Here is a 24,414-nt window from a genome sequence, read left to right as displayed (position 1 = left end):
GGCTTCACGGACTAGGTGTCCTATAAAGGTAGCAGCCAGTCAGGCAGCGGCTAAGACAGCTGCAGCGGCACAGGAGTTAGCAAACAGAGCTGTAAACAGGGGAGTTTGAGTGGGAGTTCTGTTGGAGGAGAAGGTATTTGTGTGTGTTTGGTTTTGTATTGTCAGTATCTGTATGTGCAGGGGCTTTGTGCTGGGAGAGAAGCTGAGCCCTGATTAGGGGGCGGGGCTTCCCTGACTAGGGGTCCTATAAAGGTAGCAGCCAGTCAGACAGCAGCACAGAAGCTAGCAAACAGTGCTGTAAGCAGGGGAGTTTGAGTGGGAGTTCTGTGGGAGGAGAAGGTATTTGTGTGTGTTTTTTTGTATTGGTAGTATCTGTATGTGTAGAGGCTTGGAGGGCCTTTGTGCTGGGAGAGAAGCTGAGCCCTGATTAGGGGGCGGGGCTTCACTGACTAGGGGTCCTATAAAGGTAGCAGCCAGTCAGGCAGCGGCACAGGAGCTAGCAAACAGAGCTGTAAACAGGGGAGTTTGTGTTGGAGTTCTGTTGGAGGAGAAGGTATTTGTGTGTGTTTGGTTTTGCATTGGTAGTATCTGTATGTGTAGAGGCTTGGAGGGGCTTTGTGCTGGGAGAGAAGCTGAGCCCTGATTAGGGGGCGGGGCTTCACTGACTAGGGGTCCTATAAATGTAGCAGCCAGTCAGGCAGCGGCACAGGAGCTAGCAAACAGAGCTGTAAACAGGGGAGTTTGAGTGGGAGTTTTTTTGGAGGAGACGGTATTTATGTGTGTTTGGTATTGTATTGGTAGTATCTGTATGTGTATTGGTTTGGCGGGGCTTTGTGCTTGGAGAGAAGCTGAGACCTGATTAGGGGGCGAGGCTTCACTGACTAGGGGTCCTATAAAGGTAGCAGCCAGTCAGGCAGAGGAACAGACAGCTGCAGTGGCACAGGAGCTAGCAAACAGAGCTGTGAACAGGGGAGTTTGAGTGGGAGTTCTGTTGGAGGAGAAGGTATTTGTGTGTGTTTTTGTATTGGTAGTATCTGTATGTGTAGAGGCTTGGAGGGGCTAGGTGCTGGGAGAGAAGCTGAGCGCTGATTAGGGGGCGGGGCTTCACTGACTAGGGGTCCTATAAAGGTAGCAGCCAGTCAGGCAGCGGCTAAGACAGCTGCAGCGGCACAGGAGCTAGCAAACAGAGCTGTAAACAGGGGAGTTTGAGTGGGAGTTCTGTTGGAGGAGAAGGTATTTGTGTGTGTTCGGTTTTGTATTGGTAGTATCTGTATGTGTACGGGCTTTGTGCTGGGAGAGAAGCTGAGCCCTGATTAGGGGGCGCGGCTTGACTGACTAGGGGTCCTATAAGGGTAGCAGCCAGTCAGGCATTGGCACAGACAGCTGCAGCGGCACAGGAGCTAGCAAACAGAGCTGTAAACAGGGGAGTTTGAGTGGGAGTTCTGTTGGAGGAGAAGGTATTTGTCTGTGTTTGGTTTTGTATTGTCAGTATCTGTATGTGCAGGGGCTTTGTGCTGGGAGAAAAGCTGAGCCCTGATTAGGGGGCGGGGCTTCCCTGACTAGGGGTCCTACAAAGGTAGGAGCCAGTCAGGCAGCGGCACAGGAGCTAGCAAACAGAGCTTTTAACAGGGGAGTTGGAGTGGGACTTCTGTTGAAGGAGAAGGTATTTGTGTGTGTTTGGTTTTGTATTGGTAGTATCTGTATGTGTAGAGACTTGGAGGGGCTTTGTGCTGGGAGAGAAGCTGAGCCCTGATTAGGGGGCGGGGCTTCACTGACTAGGGGTCCTATAAATGTAGCAGCCAGTCAGGCAGCGGCACAGGAGCTAGCAAACAGAGCTGTAAACAGGGGAGTTTGAGTGGGAGCTTTTTTGGAGGAGATGGTATTTGTGTGTGTTTGGTTTTGTATTGGTAGTATCTGTATGTGTATTGGTTTGGCGGGGCTTTGTGCTTGGAGAGAAGCTGAGCCCTGATTAGGGGGCGGGGCTTCACTGACTAGGGGTCCTATAAAGGTAGCAGCCAGTCAGGCAGCGGCACAGGAGCTAGCAAACAGAGCTGTGAACAGGGGAGTTTGAGTGGGAGTTCTGTTGGAGGAGAAGGTATTTGTGTGTGTTTTTGTATTGGTAGTATCTGTATGTGTAGAGGCTTGGAGGGGCTAGGTGCTGGGAGAGAAGCTGAGCCCTGATTAGGGGGCGGGGCTTCACTGAATAGGGGTCCTATAAAGGTAGCAGCCAGTCAGGCAGCGGCACAGGAGCTAGCAAACAGAGCTGTAAACAGGGGAGTTTGAGTGGGAGTTCTGTTGGAGGAGAAGGTATTTGTGTGTGTTTTTGTATAGGTAGTATCTGTATGTGTAGAGGCTTGGAGGGGCTAGGTGCTGCGAGAGAAGCTGAGCCCTGATTAGGGGGCGGGGCTTCACTGACAAGGGGTCCTATAAAGGTAGCAGCCAGTCAGGCATCGGCACAGACAGCTGCAGCGGCACAGGAGCTAGCAAACAGAGCTGTAAACACGGGAGTTTGAGTGGGATTTCTGTTGGAGGAGATGGTATTTGTGTGTGTTTGGTTTTGTATTGGTAGTATCTGTATGTGTAGGGGTTTGGCGGGGCTTTGTGCTTGGAGAGAAGCTGAGCCCTGATTAGGGGCGGGGCTTCACTGACTAGGGGTCCTATAAAGGTAGCAGCCAGTCAGGCAGCGGCACAGACAGCTGAAGCGGCACAGGAGCTAGCAAACAGAGCTGTAAACAGGGGAGTTTGAATGGGAGTTCTGTTGGAGGAGAAGGTATTTGTGTTTGTTTTTGTATTGGTAGTATCTGTATGTGTAGAGGTTTGAAGGGGCTTTGTGCTGGGAGAGAAGCTGAGCCCTGATTAGGGGGCGGGGCTTCACTGACTAGGGGTCCTGTAAAGGTAGAAGCCAGTCAGGCAGCGGCACAGACAGCTGCAGCGGCACAGGAGCTAGCAAACAGAGCTGTAAACAGGGGAGTGTGAGTGGGAGTTCTGTTAGAGGAGAAGGTATTTGTGTGTGTTTGGTTTTGTATTGGTAGTATCTGTATGTGTAGGGGCTTTGTGCTGGGAGAGAAGCTGAGCCCTGATTAGGGGGCGGGGCTTCACTGACTAGGGGTCCTATAAAGGTAGCAGCCAGTCAGACAGCGGCACAGGAGCTAGAAAACAGAGCTGTAAGCAGGGGAGTTTGAGTGGGAGTTCTGTTGGAGGAGAAGGTATTTGTGTATGTTTTTTTGTATTGGTAGTGTCTGTATGTGTAGGGGTTTGGCGGGGCTTTGTGCTTGGAGAGAAGCTGAGCCCTGATTAGGGGGCGGGGCTTCACTGACTAGGGGTCCTATAAAGGTAGCAGCCAGTCAGGCAGCGAGTAAGACAGCTGCAGCGGCACAGGAGCTAGCAAACAGAGCTGTAAGCAGGGGAGTTTGAGTGGGAGTTCTGTTGGAGGAGAAGGTATTTGTGTGTGTTTGGTTTTGTATTGGTAGTGTCTGTATGTGTAGGGGCTTTGTGCTGGGAGAGAAGCTGAGCCCTGATTAGGGGGCGGGGCATCACTGACTAGGGGTCCTATAAAGGTAGCAGCCAGTCAGGCATCGGAACAGACAGCTGCAGTGGCACAGGAGCTAGCAAACAGAGCTGTAAACAGGGGAGTTTGAGTGGGAGTTCTGTTGGAGGAGAAGGTATTTGTCTGTGTTTGGTTTTGTATTGGTAGTATCTGTATGTGTAGGGGCTTTGTGCTGGGAGAGAAGCTGAGCCCTGATTAGGGGGCGGGGCTTCACTGACTTGGGGTCCTATAAAGGTAGCAGCCAGTCAGGCAGCGGCACAGGAGCTAGGAAACAGAGCTTTTAACAGGGGAGTTGGAGTGGGAGTTCTGTTGGAGGAGAAGGTATTTGCGTGTGCTTGGTTTTGTATTGGTAGTATCTGTATGTGTAGAGGCTTGGAGGGGCTTTGTGCTGGGAGAGAAGCTGAGCCCTGATGAGGGGGCGGGGCTTCACTGACCAGGGGTCCTATAAAGGTAGCAGCCAGTCAGGCAGCGAGTAAGACAGCTGCAGCGGCACAGGAGCTAGCAAACAGAGCTTTTAACAGGGGAGTTTGAGTGGGAGTTCTGTTGGAGGAGAAGGTATTTGTGTGTGTTTTTGTATTGGTAGTATCTGTATGTGTAGAGGCTTGGAGGGGCTAGGTGCTGGGAGAGAAGCTGAGCCCTGATTAGGGGGCGGGGCTTCACTGACTAGGGGTCCTAGAAAGGTAGCAGCCAGTCAGGCAGCGGCACAGGAGCCAGCAAACAGAGCTGTAAACAGGGGAGTTTGAGTGGGAGTTTTTTTGGAGGAGATGGTATTTGTGTGTATTTGGTTTTGCATTGGTAGTATCTGTATGTGTATTGGTTTGGCGGGGCTTTGTGCTTGGAGAGAAGCTGAGCCCTGATTAGGGGGCGGGGCTTCACTGACTAGGGTTCCTATAAAGGTAGCAGCCAGTCAGGCAGAGGAACAGACAGCTGCAGTGGCACAGGAGCTAGGAAACAGAGCTGTAAACAGGGGAGTTTGAGTGGGAGTTCTGTTGGAGGAGAAGGTATTTGTGTTTGTATTGGTAGTATCTGTATGTGTAGAGGCTTGGAGGGGCTAGGTGCTGGGAGAGAAGCTGAGCCCTGATTAGGGGGCGGGGCTTCACTGACTAGGGGTCCTAGAAAGGTAGCAGCCAGTCAGGCAGCGGCACAGGAGCTAGCAAACAGAGCTGTAAACAGGGGAGTTTGAGTGGGAGTTCTGTTGGAGGAGAAGGTATTTGTGTGTGTTCGGTTTTGTATTGGTAGTATCTGTATGTGTACGGGCTTTGTGCTGGGAGAGAAGCTGAGCCCTGATTAGGGGGCGCGGCTTGACTGACTAGGGGTCCTATAAGGGTAGCAGCCAGTCAGGCAGCGGAACAGACAGCTGCAGTGGCACAGGAGCTAGCAAACAGAGCTGTAAACAGGGGAGTTTGAGTGGGAGTTCTCTTGGAGGAGAAGGTATTTGTGTTTGTTTTTGTATTGGTAGTATCTGTATGTGTAGAGGTTTGAAGGGGCTTTGTGCTGGGAGAGAAGCTGAGCCCTGATGAGGGGGCGGGGCTTCACTGACTAGGGGTCCTATAAAGGTAGCAGCCAGTCAGGCAGCGGCTAAGACAGCTGCAGCGGCACAGGAGCTAGCAAACAGAGCTGTAAACAGGGGAGTTTGAGTGGGAGTTCTGTTGGAGGAGAAGGTATTTGTGTGTGTTTGGTTTTGTATTGTCAGTATCTGTATGTGCAGGGGCTTTGTGCTGGGAGAGAAGCTGAGCCCTGATTAGGGGGCGGGGCTTCACTGACTAGGGGTCCTATAAAGGTAGCAGCCAGTCAGACAGCAGGACAGGAGCTAGCAAACAGTGCTGTAAGCAGGGGAGTTTGAGTGGGAGTTCTGTTGGAGGAGAAGGTATTTGTGTGTGTTTTTTGTATTGGTAGTATCTGTATGTGCAGAGGCTTGGAGGGGCTTTGTGCTGGGAGAGAAGCTGAGCCCTGATTAGGGGGCGGGGCTTCACTGACTAGGGGTCCTATAAAGGTAGCAGCCAGTCAGGCATTGGCACAGACAGCTGCAGCGGCACAGGAGCTAGCAAACAGAGCTGTAAACAGGGGAGTTTGAGTGGGAGTTCTGTTGGAGGAGAAGGTATTTGTCTGTGTTTGGTTTTGTATTGTCGGTATCTGTATGTGCAGGGGCTTTGTGCTGGGAGAAAAGCTGAGCCCTGATTAGGGGGCGGGGCTTCCCTGACTAGGGGTCCTACAAAGGTAGGAGCCAGTCAGGCAGCGGCACAGGAGCTAGCAAACAGAGCTTTTAACAGGGGAGTTGGAGTGGGACTTCTGTTGAAGGAGAAGGTATTTGTGTGTGTTTGGTTTTGTATTGGTAGTATCTGTATGTGTAGAGACTTGGAGGGGCTTTGTGCTGGGAGAGAAGCTGAGCCCTGATTAGGGGGCGGGGCTTCACTGACTAGGGGTCCTATAAATGTAGCAACCAGTCAGGCAGCGGCACAGGAGCTAGCAAACAGAGCTGTAAACAGGGGAGTTTGAGTGGGAGCTTTTTTGGAGGAGATGGTATTTGTGTGTGTTTGGTTTTGTATTGGTAGTATCTGTATGTGTATTGGTTTGGCGGGGCTTTGTGCTTGGAGAGAAGCTGAGCCCTGATTAGGGGGCGGGGCTTCACTGACTAGGGGTCCTATAAAGGTAGCAGCCAGTCAGGCAGCGGCACAGGAGCTAGCAAACAGAGCTGTGAACAGGGGAGTTTGAGTGGGAGTTCTGTTGGAGGAGAAGGTATTTGTGTGTGTTTTTGTATTGGTAGTATCTGTATGTGTAGAGGCTTGGAGGGGCTAGGTGCTGGGAGAGAAGCTGAGCCCTGATTAGGGGGCGGGGCTTCACTGACTAGGGGTCCTATAAAGGTAGCAGCCAGTCAGGCAGCGGCACAGACAGCTGCAGCGGCACAGGAGCTAGGAAACAGAGCTGTAAACAGGGGAGTTCGAGTGGGAGTTCTGTTGGAGGAGAAGGTATTTGTGTGTGTTTGGTTTTGTATTGGTAGTATCTGTATGTGTAGGGGCTTTGTGCTGGGAGAGAAGCTGAGCCCTGATTAGGGGGCGGGGCTTCACTGACTAGGGGTCCTATAAAGGTAGCAGCCAGTCAGGCAGCTGCTAAGACAGCTGCAGCGGCACAGGAGCTAGCAAACAGAGCTGTAAACAGGGGAGTTTGAGTGGGAGTTCTGCTGGAGGAGAAGGTATTTGTGTGTGTTTGGTTTTGTATTGTCAGTATCTGTATGTGCAGGGGCTTTGTGCTGGGAGAGAAGCTGAGCCCTGATTAGGGGCCGGGGCTGACTGACTAGGGGTCCTATAAAGGTAGCAGCCAGTCAGGCAGCGGCACAGACAGCTGAAGCGGCACAGGAGCTAGCAAACAGAGCTGTAAGCAGGGGAGTTTGAGTGGGAGTTCTGTTGGAGGAGAAGGTATTTGTGTTTTTTTGTATTGGTAGTATCTGTATGTGTAGAGGCTTGGAGGGGCTTTGTGCTGGGAGAGAAGCTGAGCCCTGATTGGGGGCGGTGCTTCACTGACTAGGGGTCCTATAAAGCTAGCAGCCAGTCAGGCAGCGGCACAGGAGCTAGCAAACAGACCTGTAAACAGGGGAGTTTGAGTGGGAGTTCTGTTGGAGGAGAAGGTATTTGTGTGTGTTTTTGTATTGGTAGTATCTGTATGTGTAGAGGCTTGGAGGGGCTAGGTGCTGCGAGAGAAGCTGAGCCCTGATTAGGGGGCGGGGCTTCACGGCAAGGGGTCCTATAAAGGTCGCAGCCAGTCAGGCAGTGGCACAGGAGCTAGCAAACAGAGCTGTAAACAGGGGAGTTTGAATGGGAGTTCTGTTGGAGGAGAAGGTATTTGTGTTTGTTTTTGTATTGGTAGTATCTGTATGTGTAGAGGTTTGAAGGGGCTTTGTGCTGGGAGAGAAGCTGAGCCCTGATTAGGGGGCGGGGCTTCACTGACTAGGGGTCCTGTAAAGGTAGAAGCCAGTCAGGCAGCGGCACAGACAGCTGCAGCGGCACAGGAGCTAGCAAACAGAGCTGTAAACAGGGGAGTGTGAGTGGGAGTTCTGTTGGAGGAGAAGGTATTTGTGTGTGTTCGGTTTTGTATTGGTAGTATCTGTATGTGTAGGGGCTTTGTGCTGGGAGAGAAGCTGAGCCCTGATTAGGGGGCGGGGCTTCACTGACTAGGGGTCCTATAAAGGTAGCAGCCAGTCAGACAGCGGCACAGGAGCTAGAAAACAGAGCTGTAAGCAGGGGAGTTTGAGTGGGAGTTCTGTTGGAGGAGAAGGTATTTGTGTATGTTTTTTTGTATTGGTAGTGTCTGTATGTGTAGGGGTTTGGCGGGGCTTTGTGCTGGGAGAGAAGCTGAGCCCTGATTAGGGGGCGGGGCATCACTGACTAGGTGTCCTATAAAGGTAGCAGCCAGTCAGGCAGCGGCTAAGACAGCTGCAGCGGCACAGGAGCTAGCAAACAGAGCTGTAAACAGGGGAGTTGGAGTGGGAGTTCTGTTGGAGGAGAAGGTATTTGTGTGTTTTTGGTTTTGTATTGTCAGTATCTGTATGTGCAGGGGCTTTGTGCTGGGAGAGAAGCTGAGCCCTGATTAGGGGGCGGGGCTTCACTGACAAGGGGTCCTATAAAGGTAGCAGCCAGTCAGGCATCGGAACAGACAGCTGCAGCGGCACAGGAGCTTGCAAACAGAGCTCTAAACAGGGGAGTTTGAGTGGGAGTTCTGTTGGAGGAGAAGGTATTTGTGTGTGTTTGGTTTTGTATTGGTAGTATCTGTATGTGTAGAGGCTTGGAGGGGCTTTGTGCTTGGAGAGAAGCTGAGCCCTGATTAGGGGGCGGGGCTTCACTGACTAGGGGTCCTATAAAACTGGCAGCCAGTCAGGCAGCGGCACAGGAGCTAGCAAACAGAGCTGTAAACAGGGGAGTCTGAGTGGGAGTTCTGTTGGAGGAGAAGGTATTTGTGTGTGTTTTTGTATTGGTAGTATCTGTATGTGTAGAGGCTTGGAGGGGCTAGGTGCTGCGAGAGAAGCTGAGCCCTGATTAGGGGGCGGGGCTTAACTGACTAGGCGTCCTATAAAGGTAGCAGCCAGTCAGGCAGCGGCACAGACAGCTGCAGCGGCACAGGAGCTAGCAAACAGAGCTGTAAGCAGGGGAGTTTGAGTGGGAGTTCTGTTGGAGGAGAAGGTATTTGTGTTTTTTTGTATTGGTAGTATCTGTATGTGTAGAGGCTTGGAGGGGCTTTGTGCTGGGAGAGAAGCTGAGCCCTGATTGGGGGCGGTGCTTCACTGACTAGGGGTCCTATAAAGCTAGCAGCCAGTCAGGCAGCGGCACAGGAGCTAGCAAACAGACCTGTAAACAGGGGAGTTTGAGTGGGAGTTCTGTTGGAGGAGAAGGTATTTGTGTGTGTTCGGTTTTGTATTGGTAGTGTCTGTATGTGTACGGGCTTTGTGCTGGGAGAGAAGCTGAGCCCTGATTAGGGGGCGGGGCTTCACTGACTAGGGGTCCTATAAAGGTAGCAGCCAGTCAGGCAGGGAACAGACAGCTTCAGTGGCACAGGAGCTAGCAAACAGAGCTGTAAACAGGGGAGTTTGAGTGGGAGTTCTGTTGGAGGAGAAGGTATTTGTGTTTGTTTTTGTATTGGTAGTATCTGTATGTGTAGAGGTTTGAAGGGGCTTTGTGCTGGGAGAGAAGCTGAGCCCTGATTAGGGGGCGGGGCTTCACTGACTAGGGGTCCTGTAAAGGTAGCAGCCAGTCAGGCAGCGGCACAGACAGCTGCAGCGGCACAGGAGCTAGCAAACAGAGCTGTAAGCAGGGGAGTTTGAGTGGGAGTTCTGTTGGAGGAGAAGGTATTTTTTTTTTGTATTGGTAGTATCTGTATGTGTAGAGGCTTGGAGGGGCTTTGTGCTGGGAGAGAAGCTGAGCCCTGATTGGGGGCGGTGCTTCACTGACTAGGGGTCCTATAAAACTGGCAGCCAGTCAGGCAGCGGCACAGGAGCTAGCAAACAGAGCTGTAAACAGGGGAGTTTGAGTGGGAGTTCTGTTGGAGGAGAAGGTATTTGTGTGTGTTTTTGTATTTGTAGTATCTGTATGTGTAGAGGCTTGGAGGGGCTAGGTGCTGCGAGAGAAGCTGAGCCAGCGGCACAGGAGCTAGCAAACAGAGCTGTAAACAGGGGAGTTTGAGTGGGAGTTCTGTTGGAGGACAAGGTATTTGTGTGTGTTTGGTTTTGTATTGGTAGTATCTGTATGTGTAGCGGCTTTGTGCTGGGAGAGAAGCTGAGCCCTGACTAGGGGGCGGGGCTTCACTGACTAGGGGTCCTATAAAGGTAGCAGCAGGTCAGGCAGCGCCACAGGAGCTAGCAAACAGAGCTGTAAACAGGGGAGTTTGAGTGGGAGTTCTGTTGGAGAAGAAGGTATTTGTGTGTGTTTGGTTTTGTATTGGTAGTATCTGTATTTGCAGGGGCTTTGTGCTGGGAGAGAAGCTGAGCCCTGATTAGGGGGCGGGGCTTCACTGACTAGGGGTCCTATGAAGGTAGGAGCCAGTCAGGCAGCAGCACAGAGAGCTGCAGCGGCACAGGAGCTAGCAAACAGAGCTGTAAACAGGGGAGTTTGAGTGGGAGTTCTGTTGTAGGAGAAGGTATTTGTGTGTGTTCGGTTTTGTATTGGTGGTATCTGTATATGTAGGGGCTTTGTGCTGGGAGAGAAGCTGAGCCCTGATTAGGGGGCGGGGCTTCACTGACTAGGAGTCCTATAAAGGTAGCGGCACAGACAGCTGCACCGGCACAGGAGCTAGCAAACAGAGCTGTAAACAGGGGAGTTTGAGTGGGAGTTCTGTTGGAGGAGAAAGTATGTGTGTGTTTGGTTTTGTATTGGTGGTATCTGAATTGGAAGGGGCTTTGTGCTGGGAGAGAAGCTGAGCCCTGACTAGGGGGCGGGGCTTCACTGACTAGGGGTCCTATAAAGGTAGAAGCCAGTCAGGCAGCAGCACAGACAGCTGCAGCGGCACAGGAGCTAGCAAACAGAGCTGTAAACAGGGGAGTTTGAGTGGGAGTTCTGTTGGAGGAGAAAGTATGTGTGTGTTTGGTTTTGTATTGGTGGTATCTGAATTGGAAGGGGCTTTGTGCTGGGAGAGAAGCTGAGCCCTGATTAGGGGGCGGGGCTTCCCTGACTAGGGGTCCTATAAAGGTAGCGGCACAGACAGCTGCACCGGCACAGGAGCTAGCAAACAGAGCTGTAAACAGGGGAGTTTGAGTGGGAGTTCTGTTGGAGGAGAAAGTATGTGTGTGTTTGGTTTTGTATTGGTGGTATCTGAATTGGAAGGGGCTTTGTGCTGGGAGAGAAGCTGAGCCCTGATTAGGGGGCGGGGCTTCACTGACTAGGGGTCCTACAAAGGTAGCAGCCAGTCAGGCAGCGGCACAGGAGCTAGCAAACAGAGCTTTTAACAGGGGAGTTGGAGTGGGAGTTCTGTTGGAGGAGAAGGTATTTGTGTGTGTTTGGTTTTGTATTGGTAGTATCTGTATGTGTAGAGATTTGGAGGGGCTTTGTGCTGGGAGAGAAGCTGAGCCCTGATTAGGGGGCGGGGCTTCACTGACTAGGGGTCCTATAAATGTATCAGCCAGTCAGGTAGCGTCACAGGAGCTAGCAAACAGAGCTGTAAACAGGGGAGTTTGAGTGGGAGTTCTGTTGGAGGAGAAGGTATTTGTATGTGTAGAGGCTTGGAGGGGCTAGGTGCTGGGAGAGAAGCTGAGCCCTGATTAGGGGGCGGGGCTTCACTGACTAGGGGTCCTATAAAGGCAGCAGCCAGTCAGGCAGCGGCACAGGAGCTAGCAAACATTGCTGTAAGCAGGGGAGTTGGAGTGGGAGTTCTGTTGGAGGAGAAGGTATTTGTGTGTGTTTGGTTTTGTATTGGTAGTATCTGTATGTGTAGAGGCTTGGAGGGGCTTTGTGCTGGGAGAGAAGCTGAGCCCTGATTTGGGGGCGGGGCTTCACTGACTAGGGGTCCTACAAAGGTAGCAGCCAGTCAGGCAGCGGCACAGGAGCTAGCAAACAGAGCTGTAAACAGGGGAGTTTGAGTGGAGGTTCTGTTGGAGGAGATGGTATTTGTGTGTGTTTGGTTTTGTATTGGTAGTATCTGTATGTGTAGAGGCTTGGAGGGGCTTTGTGCTGGAAGAGAAGCTGAGCCCTGATTAGGGGCCGGGGCTGACTGACTAGGGGTCCTATAAAGGTAGCAGCCAGTCAGACAGCGGCACAGACAGCTGCAGCGGCACAGGAGCTAGCAAACAGAGCTGTAAACAGGGGAGTTGGAGTTCTGTTGGAGGAGAAGGTATTTGTGTGTGTTTAGTTTAGTATTGTTAGTATCTGTATGTGCAGGGGCTTTGTGCTGGGAGAGAAGCTGAGCCCTCATTAGGGAGCGGGGCTTCCCTGACTAGGGGTCCTACAAAGGTAGCAGCCAGTCAGGCAGCGGCACAGGAGCTAGCAAACAGAGCTTTTAACAGGGGAGTTGGAGTGGGAGTTCTGTTGGAGGAGAAGGTATTTGTGTGTGTTTGGTTTTGTATTGGTAGTATCTGTATGTGTAGAGATTTGGAGGGGCTTTGTGCTGGGAGAGAAGCTGAGCCCTGATTAGGGGGCGGGGCTTCACTGACTAGGGGTCCTATAAATGTAGCAGCCAGTCAGGTAGCGTCACAGGAGCTAGCAAACAGAGCTGTAAACAGGGGAGTTTGAGTGGGAGTTCTGTTGGAGGAGAAGGTATTTGTATGTGTAGAGGCTTGGAGGGGCTAGGTGCTGGGAGAGAAGCTGAGCCCTGATTAGGGGGCGGGGCTTCACTGACTAGGGGTCCTATAAAGGCAGCAGCCAGTCAGGCAGCGGCACAGGAGCTAGCAAACATTGCTGTAAGCAGGGGAGTTGGAGTGGGAGTTCTGTTGGAGGAGAAGGTATTTGTGTGTGTTTGGTTTTGTATTGGTAGTATCTGTATGTGTAGAGGCTTGGAGGGGCTTTGTGCTGGGAGAGAAGCTGAGCCCTGATTTGGGGGCGGGGCTTCACTGACTAGGGGTCCTACAAAGGTAGCAGCCAGTCAGGCAGCGGCACAGGAGCTAGCAAACAGAGCTGTAAACAGGGGAGTTTGAGTGGGAGTTCTGTTGGAGGAGAAGGTATTTGTGTGTGTTCGGTTTTGTATTGGTAGTGTCTGTATGTGTACGGGCTTTGTGCTGGGAGAGAAGCTGAGCCCTGATTAGGGGGCGGGGCTTCACGGACTAGGTGTCCTATAAAGGTAGCAGCCAGTCAGGCAGCGGCTAAGACAGCTGCAGCGGCACAGGAGTTAGCAAACAGAGCTGTAAACAGGGGAGTTTGAGTGGGAGTTCTGTTGGAGGAGAAGGTATTTGTGTGTGTTTGGTTTTGTATTGTCAGTATCTGTATGTGCAGGGGCTTTGTGCTGGGAGAGAAGCTGAGCCCTGATTAGGGGGCGGGGCTTCACTGACTAGGGGTCCTATAAAGGTAGCAGCCAGTCAGGCAGCGGCACAGGAGCTAGCAAACAGAGCTGTAAACAGGGGAGTTTGTGTTGGAGTTCTGTTGGAGGAGAAGGTATTTGTGTGTGTTTGGTTTTGCATTGGTAGTATCTGTATGTGTAGAGGCTTGGAGGGGCTTTGTGCTGGGAGAGAAGCTGAGCCCTGATTAGGGGGCGGGGCTTCACTGACTAGGGGTCCTATAAATGTAGCAGCCAGTCAGGCAGCGGCACAGGAGCTAGCAAACAGAGCTGTAAACAGGGGAGTTTGAGTGGGAGTTTTTTTGGAGGAGACGGTATTTATGTGTGTTTGGTATTGTATTGGTAGTATCTGTATGTGTATTGGTTTGGCGGGGCTTTGTGCTTGGAGAGAAGCTGAGACCTGATTAGGGGGCGAGGCTTCACTGACTAGGGGTCCTATAAAGGTAGCAGCCAGTCAGGCAGAGGAACAGACAGCTGCAGTGGCACAGGAGCTAGCAAACAGAGCTGTGAACAGGGGAGTTTGAGTGGGAGTTCTGTTGGAGGAGAAGGTATTTGTGTGTGTTTTTGTATTGGTAGTATCTGTATGTGTAGAGGCTTGGAGGGGCTAGGTGCTGGGAGAGAAGCTGAGCGCTGATTAGGGGGCGGGGCTTCACTGACTAGGGGTCCTATAAAGGTAGCAGCCAGTCAGGCAGCGGCTAAGACAGCTGCAGCGGCACAGGAGCTAGCAAACAGAGCTGTAAACAGGGGAGTTTGAGTGGGAGTTCTGTTGGAGGAGAAGGTATTTGTGTGTGTTCGGTTTTGTATTGGTAGTATCTGTATGTGTACGGGCTTTGTGCTGGGAGAGAAGCTGAGCCCTGATTAGGGGGCGCGGCTTGACTGACTAGGGGTCCTATAAGGGTAGCAGCCAGTCAGGCATTGGCACAGACAGCTGCAGCGGCACAGGAGCTAGCAAACAGAGCTGTAAACAGGGGAGTTTGAGTGGGAGCTTTTTTGGAGGAGATGGTATTTGTGTGTGTTCGGTTTTGTATTGGTAGTATCTGTATGTGCAGGGGCTTTGTGCTGGGAGAAAAGCTGAGCCCTGATTAGGGGGCGGGGCTTCCCTGACTAGGGGTCCTACAAAGGTAGGAGCCAGTCAGGCAGCGGCACAGGAGCTAGCAAACAGAGCTTTTAACAGGGGAGTTGGAGTGGGACTTCTGTTGAAGGAGAAGGTATTTGTGTGTGTTTGGTTTTGTATTGGTAGTATCTGTATGTGTAGAGACTTGGAGGGGCTTTGTGCTGGGAGAGAAGCTGAGCCCTGATTAGGGGGCGGGGCTTCACTGACTAGGGGTCCTATAAATGTAGCAGCCAGTCAGGCAGCGGCACAGGAGCTAGCAAACAGAGCTGTAAACAGGGGAGTTTGAGTGGGAGCTTTTTTGGAGGAGATGGTATTTGTGTGTGTTTGGTTTTGTATTGGTAGTATCTGTATGTGTATTGGTTTGGCGGGGCTTTGTGCTTGGAGAGAAGCTGAGCCCTGATTAGGGGGCGGGGCTTCACTGACTAGGGGTCCTATAAAGGTAGCAGCCAGTCAGGCAGCGGCACAGGAGCTAGCAAACAGAGCTGTGAACAGGGGAGTTTGAGTGGGAGTTCTGTTGGAGGAGAAGGTATTTGTGTGTGTTTTTGTATTGGTAGTATCTGTATGTGTAGAGGCTTGGAGGGGCTAGGTGCTGGGAGAGAAGCTGAGCCCTGATTAGGGGGCGGGGCTTCACTGAATAGGGGTCCTATAAAGGTAGCAGCCAGTCAGGCAGCGGCACAGGAGCTAGCAAACAGAGCTGTAAACAGGGGAGTTTGAGTGGGAGTTCTGTTGGAGGAGAAGGTATTTGTGTGTGTTTTTGTATAGGTAGTATCTGTATGTGTAGAGGCTTGGAGGGGCTAGGTGCTGCGAGAGAAGCTGAGCCCTGATTAGGGGGCGGGGCTTCACTGACAAGGGGTCCTATAAAGGTAGCAGCCAGTCAGGCATCGGCACAGACAGCTGCAGCGGCACAGGAGCTAGCAAACAGAGCTGTAAACACGGGAGTTTGAGTGGGATTTCTGTTGGAGGAGATGGTATTTGTGTGTGTTTGGTTTTGTATTGGTAGTATCTGTATGTGTAGGGGTTTGGCGGGGCTTTGTGCTTGGAGAGAAGCTGAGCCCTGATTAGGGGCGGGGCTTCACTGACTAGGGGTCCTATAAAGGTAGCAGCCAGTCAGGCAGCGGCACAGACAGCTGAAGCGGCACAGGAGCTAGCAAACAGAGCTGTAAACAGGGGAGTTTGAATGGGAGTTCTGTTGGAGGAGAAGGTATTTGTGTTTGTTTTTGTATTGGTAGTATCTGTATGTGTAGAGGTTTGAAGGGGCTTTGTGCTGGGAGAGAAGCTGAGCCCTGATTAGGGGGCGGGGCTTCACTGACTAGGGGTCCTGTAAAGGTAGAAGCCAGTCAGGCAGCGGCACAGACAGCTGCAGCGGCACAGGAGCTAGCAAACAGAGCTGTAAACAGGGGAGTGTGAGTGGGAGTTCTGTTAGAGGAGAAGGTATTTGTGTGTGTTTGGTTTTGTATTGGTAGTATCTGTATGTGTAGGGGCTTTGTGCTGGGAGAGAAGCTGAGCCCTGATTAGGGGGCGGGGCTTCACTGACTAGGGGTCCTATAAAGGTAGCAGCCAGTCAGACAGCGGCACAGGAGCTAGAAAACAGAGCTGTAAGCAGGGGAGTTTGAGTGGGAGTTCTGTTGGAGGAGAAGGTATTTGTGTATGTTTTTTTGTATTGGTAGTGTCTGTATGTGTAGGGGTTTGGCGGGGCTTTGTGCTTGGAGAGAAGCTGAGCCCTGATTAGGGGGCGGGGCTTCACTGACTAGGGGTCCTATAAAGGTAGCAGCCAGTCAGGCAGCGAGTAAGACAGCTGCAGCGGCACAGGAGCTAGCAAACAGAGCTGTAAGCAGGGGAGTTTGAGTGGGAGTTCTGTTGGAGGAGAAGGTATTTGTGTGTGTTTGGTTTTGTATTGGTAGTGTCTGTATGTGTAGGGGCTTTGTGCTGGGAGAGAAGCTGAGCCCTGATTAGGGGGCGGGGCATCACTGACTAGGGGTCCTATAAAGGTAGCAGCCAGTCAGGCATCGGAACAGACAGCTGCAGTGGCACAGGAGCTAGCAAACAGAGCTGTAAACAGGGGAGTTTGAGTGGGAGTTCTGTTGGAGGAGAAGGTATTTGTGTGTGTTCGGTTTTGTATTGGTAGTGTCCGTATGTGTACGGGCTTTGTGCTGGGAGAGAAGCTGAGCCCTGATTAGGGGGCGGGGCATCACTGACTAGGTGTCCTATAAAGGTAGCAGCCAGTCAGGCAGCGGCTAAGACAGCTGCAGCGGCACAGGAGCTAGCAAACAGAGCTGTAAACAGGGGAGTTGGAGTGGGAGTTCTGTTGGAGGAGAAGGTATTTGTGTGTTTTTGGTTTTGTATTGTCAGTATCTGTATGTGCAGGGGCTTTGTGCTGGGAGAGAAGCTGAGCCCTGATTAGGGGGCGGGGCTTCACTGACAAGGGGTCCTATAAAGGTAGCAGCCAGTCAGGCATCGGAACAGACAGCTGCAGCGGCACAGGAGCTTGCAAACAGAGCTCTAAACAGGGGAGTTTGAGTGGGAGTTCTGTTGGAGGAGAAGGTATTTGTGTGTGTTTGGTTTTGTATTGGTAGTATCTGTATGTGTAGAGGCTTGGAGGGGCTTTGTGCTTGGAGAGAAGCTGAGCCCTGATTAGGGGGCGGGGCTTCACTGACTAGGGGTCCTATAAAACTGGCAGCCAGTCAGGCAGCGGCACAGGAGCTAGCAAACAGAGCTGTAAACAGGGGAGTTTGAGTGGGAGTTCTGTTGGAGGAGAAGGTATTTGTGTGTGTTTTTGTATTGGTAGTATCTGTATGTGTAGAGGCTTGGAGGGGCTAGGTGCTGCGAGAGAAGCTGAGCCCTGATTAGGGGGCGGGGCTTAACTGACTAGGCGTCCTATAAAGGTAGCAGCCAGTCAGGCAGCGGCACAGACAGCTGCAGCGGCACAGGAGCTAGCAAACAGAGCTGTAAGCAGGGGAGTTTGAGTGGGAGTTCTGTTGGAGGAGAAGGTATTTGTGTTTTTTTGTATTGGTAGTATCTGTATGTGTAGAGGCTTGGAGGGGCTTTGTGCTGGGAGAGAAGCTGAGCCCTGATTGGGGGCGGTGCTTCACTGACTAGGGGTCCTATAAAGCTAGCAGCCAGTCAGGCAGCGGCACAGGAGCTAGCAAACAGAGCTGTAAACAGGGGAGTTTGAGTGGGAGTTCTGTTGTAGGAGAAGGTATTTGTGTGTGTTCGGTTTTGTATTGGTGGTATCTGTATATGTAGGGGCTTTGTGCTGGGAGAGAAGCTGAGCCCTGATTAGGGGGCGGGGCTTCACTGACTAGGAGTCCTATAAAGGTAGCGGCACAGACAGCTGCACCGGCACAGGAGCTAGCAAACAGAGCTGTAAACAGGGGAGTTTGAGTGGGAGTTCTGTTGGAGGAGAAAGTATGTGTGTGTTTGGTTTTGTATTGGTGGTATCTGAATTGGAAGGGGCTTTGTGCTGGGAGAGAAGCTGAGCCCTGACTAGGGGGCGGGGCTTCACTGACTAGGGGTCCTATAAAGGTAGAAGCCAGTCAGGCAGCAGCACAGACAGCTGCAGCGGCACAGGAGCTAGCAAACAGAGCTGTAAACAGGGGAGTTTGAGTGGGAGTTCTGTTGGAGGAGAAAGTATGTGTGTGTTTGGTTTTGTATTGGTGGTATCTGAATTGGAAGGGGCTTTGTGCTGGGAGAGAAGCTGAGCCCTGATTAGGGGGCGGGGCTTCCCTGACTAGGGGTCCTATAAAGGTAGCGGCACAGACAGCTGCACCGGCACAGGAGCTAGCAAACAGAGCTGTAAACAGGGGAGTTTGAGTGGGAGTTCTGTTGGAGGAGAAAGTATGTGTGTGTTTGGTTTTGTATTGGTGGTATCTGAATTGGAAGGGGCTTTGTGCTGGGAGAGAAGCTGAGCCCTGATTAGGGGGCGGGGCTTCCCTGACTAGGGGTCCTATAAAGGTAGCAGCCAGTCAGGCAGCGGCACAGGAGCTAGCAAAAAGAGCTGTAAACAGGGGAGTTTGAGTGGGGGTTCTGTTGGAGGAGAAGGTATTTGTGTGTGTTTGGTTTTGTATTGGTAGTATCTGTATGTGTAGGGGCTTTGTGCTGGGAGAGAAGCTGAGCCCTGAGTAGGGGGCGGGGCTTCACTGACTAGGGGTCCTATGAAGGTAGCAGCCAGTCAGGCAGGGGCACAGACAGCTGCAGCGGCACAGGAGCTAGCAAACAGAGCTGTAAACAGGGGAGTTTGAGTGGGAGTTCTGTTGGAGGAGAAGGTATTTGTGTGTGTGTTTGGTTTTGTACTGGTAGTATCTGTACGTGTAGGGGCTTTGTGCTGGGAGAGAAGCTGAGCCCTGATTAGGGGGCGGGGCTTCACTGACTAGGGGTCCTATGAAGGTAGCAGCCAGTCAGGCAGCGGCACAGACAGCTGCAGCAGCACAGGAGCTTGCAAACAGAGCTGTAAACAGGGGAGTTTGAGTGGGAGTTCTGTTGGAGGAGAAGGTATTTGTGTGCGTTTGGTTTTCTATTGGTAGTCCCTGTATGTTTAGAGGCTTGGAGGGGCTTTGTGTTGGGAGAGAAGCTGAGCCCTGATTAGGGGGTGGGGCTTCACTGACTAGGGGTCCTATAAAGGTAGCAGCCAGTCAGGCAGCGGCACAGACAACTGCAGCGGCACAGGAGCTAGCAAACAGATCTGTAAACAGGGGAGTTTGATTGGGTGTTCTGTTGTAGGAGAAGGTATTTGTGTGTGTTCGGTTTTGTATTGGTGGTATCTTTATATGTAGGGGCTTTGTGCTGGGAGAGAAGCTGAGCCCTGATTAGGGGGCGGGGCTTCTCTGACTAGGGGTCCTATAAAGGTAGCAGCCAGTCAGGCAGCGGCACAGGAGCTAGCAAACAGAGCTGTAAACAGGGGAGTTTGAGTGGGAGTTCTGTTGGAGGAGAAGGTATTTGTGTGTGTGTGTTGGTTTTTGTATTGGTAGTATCTGTATGTGTAGCGGCTTTGTGCTGGGAGAGAAGCTGAGCCCTGATTAGGGGGCGGGGCTTCACTGACTAGGGGTCCTATAAAGGTAGCAGCCAGTCAGCAAGCAGCACAGACAGCTGCAGCGGCACAGGACCTAGCAAACAGAGCTGTAAACAGGGGAGTTTGAGTGGGAGTTCTGTTGGAGGAGAAGGTATTTGTGTGTGTTTGGCTTTGTATTGGTAGTATCTGTATGTGTAGGGGCTTTGTGCTTGGAGAGAAGCTGAGCCCTGATTAGGGGGCGGGGCTTCACTGACTAGGGGTCCTATAAAGGTAGCAGCCAGTCAGGCAGCGGCACAGGAGCTAGCAAACAGAGCTGTAAACAGGGGAGTTTGAGTGGGAGTTCTGTTGGAAGAGAAGGTATTTTGTGTTTTTTTGTATTGGTAGTATATATATATGTAGAGGCTTGGAGGGGCTTTGTGCTGGGAGAGAAGCTGAGCCCTGATTAGGGGGCGGGGCTTCACTGACTAGGGGTCCTATAAAGGTAGCAGCCAGTCAGGCAGCTGCTAAGACAGCTGCAGCGGCACAGGAGCTAGCAAACAGAGCTGTAAACAGGGGAGTTGGAGTGGGAGTTCTGCTTGAGGAGAAGGTATTTGTGTGTGTTTGGTTTTGTATTGTCGGTATCTGTATGTGCAGGGGCTTTGTGCTGGGAGAGAAGCTGAGCCCTGATTAGGGGGCGGGGCTTCACTGACTAGGGGTCCTATAAAGGTAGCAGCCAGTCAGACAGCGGCACAGGAGCTAGCAAACAGAGCTGTAAGCAGGGGAGTTTGAGTGGGAGTACTGTTGGAGGAGAAGGTATTTGTGTGTGTTTGGTTTTGTATTGGTGGTATCTGTATGTGTAGAGGCTTGGAGGGGCTTTGTGCTGGGAGAGAAGTTGAGCCCTGATCAGGGGGCGGGGCTTCACTGACTAGGGTTCCTATAAAGGTAGCAGCCAGTCAGGCAGAGGAACAGACAGCTGCAGTGGCACAGGAGCTAGCAAACAGAGCTGTGAACAGGGGAGTTTGAGTGGGAGTTCTGTTGGAGGAGAAGGTATTTGTGTGTGTTCGGTTTTCTATTGGTAGTGTCTGTATGTGTACGGGCTTTGTGCTGGGAGAGAAGCTGAGCCCTGATTAGGGGGCGGGGCTTCACTGACTAGGGGTCCTATAAAGGTAGCAGCCAGTCAGGCAGCGGAACAGACAGCTGCAGTGGCACAGGAGCTAGCAAACAGAGCTGTAAACAGGGGAGTTTGAGTGGGAGTTCTGTTGGAGGAGAAGGTATTTGTGTTTGTTTTTGTATTGGTAGTATCTGTATGTGTAGAGGCTTGGAGGGGCTTTGTGCTGGGAGAGAAGCTGAGCCCTGATCAGGGGGCGGGGCTTCACTGACTAGGGTTCCTATAAAGGTAGCAGCCAGTCAGGCAGAGGAACAGACAGCTGCAGTGGCACAGGAGCTAGCAAACAGAGCTGTGAACAGGGGAGTTTGAGTGGGAGTTCTGTTGGAGGAGAAGGTATTTGTGTGTGTTCGGTTTTGTATTGGTAGTGTCTGTATGTGTACGGGCTTTGTGCTGGGAGAGAAGCTGAGCCCTGATTAGGGGGCGGGGCTTCACTGACTAGGGGTCCTATAAAGGTAGCAGCCAGTCAGGCAGCGGAACAGACAGCTGCAGTGGCACAGGAGCTAGCAAACAGAGCTGTAAACAGGGGAGTTTGAGTGGGAGTTCTGTTGGAGGAGAAGGTATTTGTGTTTGTTTTTGTATTGGTAGTATCTGTATGTGTAGAGGTTTGAAGGGGCTTTGTGCTGGGAGAGAAGCTGAGCCCTGATTAGGGGGCGGGGCTTCACTGACTTGGGGTCCTATAAAGGTAGCAGCCAGTCAGGCAGCGGCACAGGAGCTAGCAAACAGAGCTTTTAACAGGGGAGTTGGAGTGGGAGTTCTGTTGGACGAGAAGGTATTTGCGTGTGTTTGGTTTTGTATTGGTAGTATCTGTATGTGTAGAGGCTTGGAGGGGCTTTGTCCTGGGAGAGAAGCTGAGCCCTGATTAGGGGGCGGGGCTTCACTGACTAGGGGTCCTATAAATGTAGCAGCCAGTCAAGCAGCGGCACAGGAGCTAGCAAACAGAGCTGTGAACAGGGGAGTTTGAGTCGGAGTTCTGTTGGAGGAGAAGGTATTTGTGTGTGTTTTTGTATTGGTAGTATCTGTATGTGTAGAGGCTTGGAGGGGCTAGGTGCTGGGAGAGAAGCTGAGCCCTGATTAGGGGGCGGGGCTTCACTGACTAGGGGTCCTATAAAGGTAGCAGCCAGTCAGGCAGCGGCACAGACAGCTGCAGCGGCACAGGAGCTAGCAAACAGAGCTGTAAACAGGGGAGTTTGAGTGGAGGTTCTGTTGGAGGAGATGGTATTTGTGTGTGTTTGGTTTTGTATTGGTAGTATCTGTATGTGTAGAGGCTTGGAGGGGCTTTGTGCTGGAAGAGAAGCTGAGCCCTGATTAGGGGCCGGGGCTGACTGACTAGGGGTCCTATAAAGGTAGCAGCCAGTCAGGCAGCGGCACAGACAGCTGCAGCGGCACAGGAGCTAGCAAACAGAGCTGTAAACAGGGGAGTTGGAGTTCTGTTGGAGGAGAAGGTATTTGTGTGTGTTTAGTTTAGTATTGTTAGTATCTGTATGTGCAGGGGCTTTGTGCTGGGAGAGAAGCTGAGCCCTCATTAGGGGGCGGGGCTTCCCTGACTAGGGGTCCTATAAAGGTAGCAGCCAGTCAGACAGCAGCACAGGAGCTAGCAAACAGTGGTGTAAGCAGGGGAGTTTGAGTGGGAGTTCTGTTGGAGGAGAAGGTATTTGTGTGTGTTTGGTTTTGTATTGTCAGTATCTGTATGTGCAGGGGCTTTGTGCTGGTAGAGAAGCTGAGCCCTGATTAGGGGGCGGGGCTTCCCTGACTAGGGGTCCTATAAAGGTAGCAGCCAGTCAGACAGCAGCACAGGAGCTAGCAAACAGTGGTGTAAGCGGTGGAGTTTGAGTGGGAGTTCTGTTGGAGGAGAAGGTATTTGTGTGTGTTTTTTTGTATTGGTAGTATCTGTATGTGCAGAGGCTTGGAGGGGCTTTGTGCTGGGAGAGAAGCTAAGCCCTGATTAGGGGGCGGGGCTTCACTGACTAGGGGTCCTAGAAAGGTAGCAGCCAGTCAGGCAGCGGCACAGGAGCTAGCAAACAGAGCTGTAAACAGGGGAGTTTGAGTGGGAGTTTTTTTGGAGGAGATGGTATTTGTGTGTATTTGGTTTTGCATTGGTAGTATCTGTATGTGTATTGGTTTGGCGGGGCTTTGTGCTTGGAGAGAAGCTGAGCCCTGATTAGGGGGCGGGGCTTCACTGACTAGGGTTCCTATAAAGGTAGCAGCCAGTCAGGCAGAGGAACAGACAGCTGCAGTGGCACAGGAGCTAGGAAACAGAGCTGTAAACAGGGGAGTTTGAGTGGGAGTTCTGTTGGAGGAGAAGGTATTTGTGTTTGTTTTTGTATTGGTAGTATCTGTATGTGTAGAGGCTTGGAGGGGCTAGGTGCTGGGAGAGAAGCTGAGCCCTGATTAGGGGGCGGGGCTTCACTGACTAGGGGTCCTAGAAAGGTAGCAGCCAGTCAGGCAGCGGCACAGGAGCTAGCAAACAGAGCTGTAAACAGGGGAGTTTGAGTGGGAGTTCTGTTGGAGGAGAAGGTATTTGTGTGTGTTCGGTTTTGTATTGGTAGTATCTGTATGTGTACGGGCTTTGTGCTGGGAGAGAAGCTGAGCCCTGATTAGGGGGCGCGGCTTGACTGACTAGGGGTCCTATAAGGGTAGCAGCCAGTCAGGCATTGGCACAGACAGCTGCAGCGGCACAGGAGCTAGCAAACAGAGCTGTAAACAGGGGAGTTTGAGTGGGAGTTCTGTTGGAGGAGAAGGTATTTGTCTGTGTTTGGTTTTGTATTGTCAGTATCTGTATGTGCAGGGGCTTTGTGCTGGGAGAAAAGCTGAGCCCTGATTAGGGGGCGGGGCTTCCCTGACTAGGGGTCCTACAAAGGTAGGAGCCAGTCAGGCAGCGGCACAGGAGCTAGCAAACAGAGCTTTTAACAGGGGAGTTGGAGTGGGACTTCTGTTGAAGGAGAAGGTATTTGTGTGTGTTTGGTTTTGTATTGGTAGTATCTGTATGTGTAGAGACTTGGAGGGGCTTTGTGCTGGGAGAGAAGCTGAGCCCTGATTAGGGGGCGGGGCTTCACTGACTAGGGGTCCTATAAATGTAGCAGCCAGTCAGGCAGCGGCACAGGAGCTAGCAAACAGAGCTGTAAACAGGGGAGTTTGAGTGGGAGCTTTTTTGGAGGAGATGGTATTTGTGTGTGTTTGGTTTTGTATTGGTAGTATCTGTATGTGTATTGGTTTGGCGGGGCTTTGTGCTTGGAGAGAAGCTGAGCCCTGATTAGGGGGCGGGGCTTCACTGACTAGGGGTCCTATAAAGGTAGCAGCCAGTCAGGCAGCGGCACAGGAGCTAGCAAACAGAGCTGTGAACAGGGGAGTTTGAGTGGGAGTTCTGTTGGAGGAGAAGGTATTTGTGTGTGTTTTTGTATTGGTAGTATCTGTATGTGTAGAGGCTTGGAGGGGCTAGGTGCTGGGAGAGAAGCTGAGCCCTGATTAGGGGGCGGGGCTTCACTGAATAGGGGTCCTATAAAGGTAGCAGCCAGTCAGGCAGCGGCACAGACAGCTGCAGCGGCACAGGAGCTAGGAAACAGAGCTGTAAACAGGGGAGTTTGAGTGGGAGTTCTGTTGGAGGAGAAGGTATTTGTGTGTGTTTGGTTTTGTATTGGTAGTATCTGTATGTGTAGGGGCTTTGTGCTGGGAGAGAAGCTGAGCCCTGATTAGGGGGCGGGGCTTCACTGACTAGGGGTCCTATAAAGATAGCAGCCAGTCAGGCAGCTGCTAAGACAGCTGCAGCGGCACAGGAGCTAGCAAACAGAGCTGTAAACAGGGGAGTTGGAGTGGGAGTTCTGCTGGAGGAGAAGGTATTTGTGTGTGTTTGGTTTTGTATTGTCAGTATCTGTATGTGCAGGGGCTTTGTGCTGGGAGAGAAGCTGAGCCCTGATTAGGTGGCGGGGCTTCACTGACTAGGGGTCCTATAAAGGTAGCAGCCAGTCAGGCAGCGGCACAGACAGCTGCAGCGGCACAGGACCTAGCAAACAGAGCTGTAAACAGGGGAGTTTGAGTGGGAGTTCTGTTGGAGGAGAAGGTATTTGTGTGTGTTTGGTTTTGTATTGGTAGTATCTGTATGTTTACGGGCTTTGTGCTGGGAGAGAAGCTGAGCCCTGATTAGG

This window comes from Lepidochelys kempii, chromosome 16, assembly GCF_965140265.1.
Source record: "Lepidochelys kempii isolate rLepKem1 chromosome 16, rLepKem1.hap2, whole genome shotgun sequence".
Lineage (NCBI taxonomy): Eukaryota > Metazoa > Chordata > Testudines > Cheloniidae > Lepidochelys > Lepidochelys kempii.
This window is presented reverse-complemented; position numbering follows the sequence as displayed.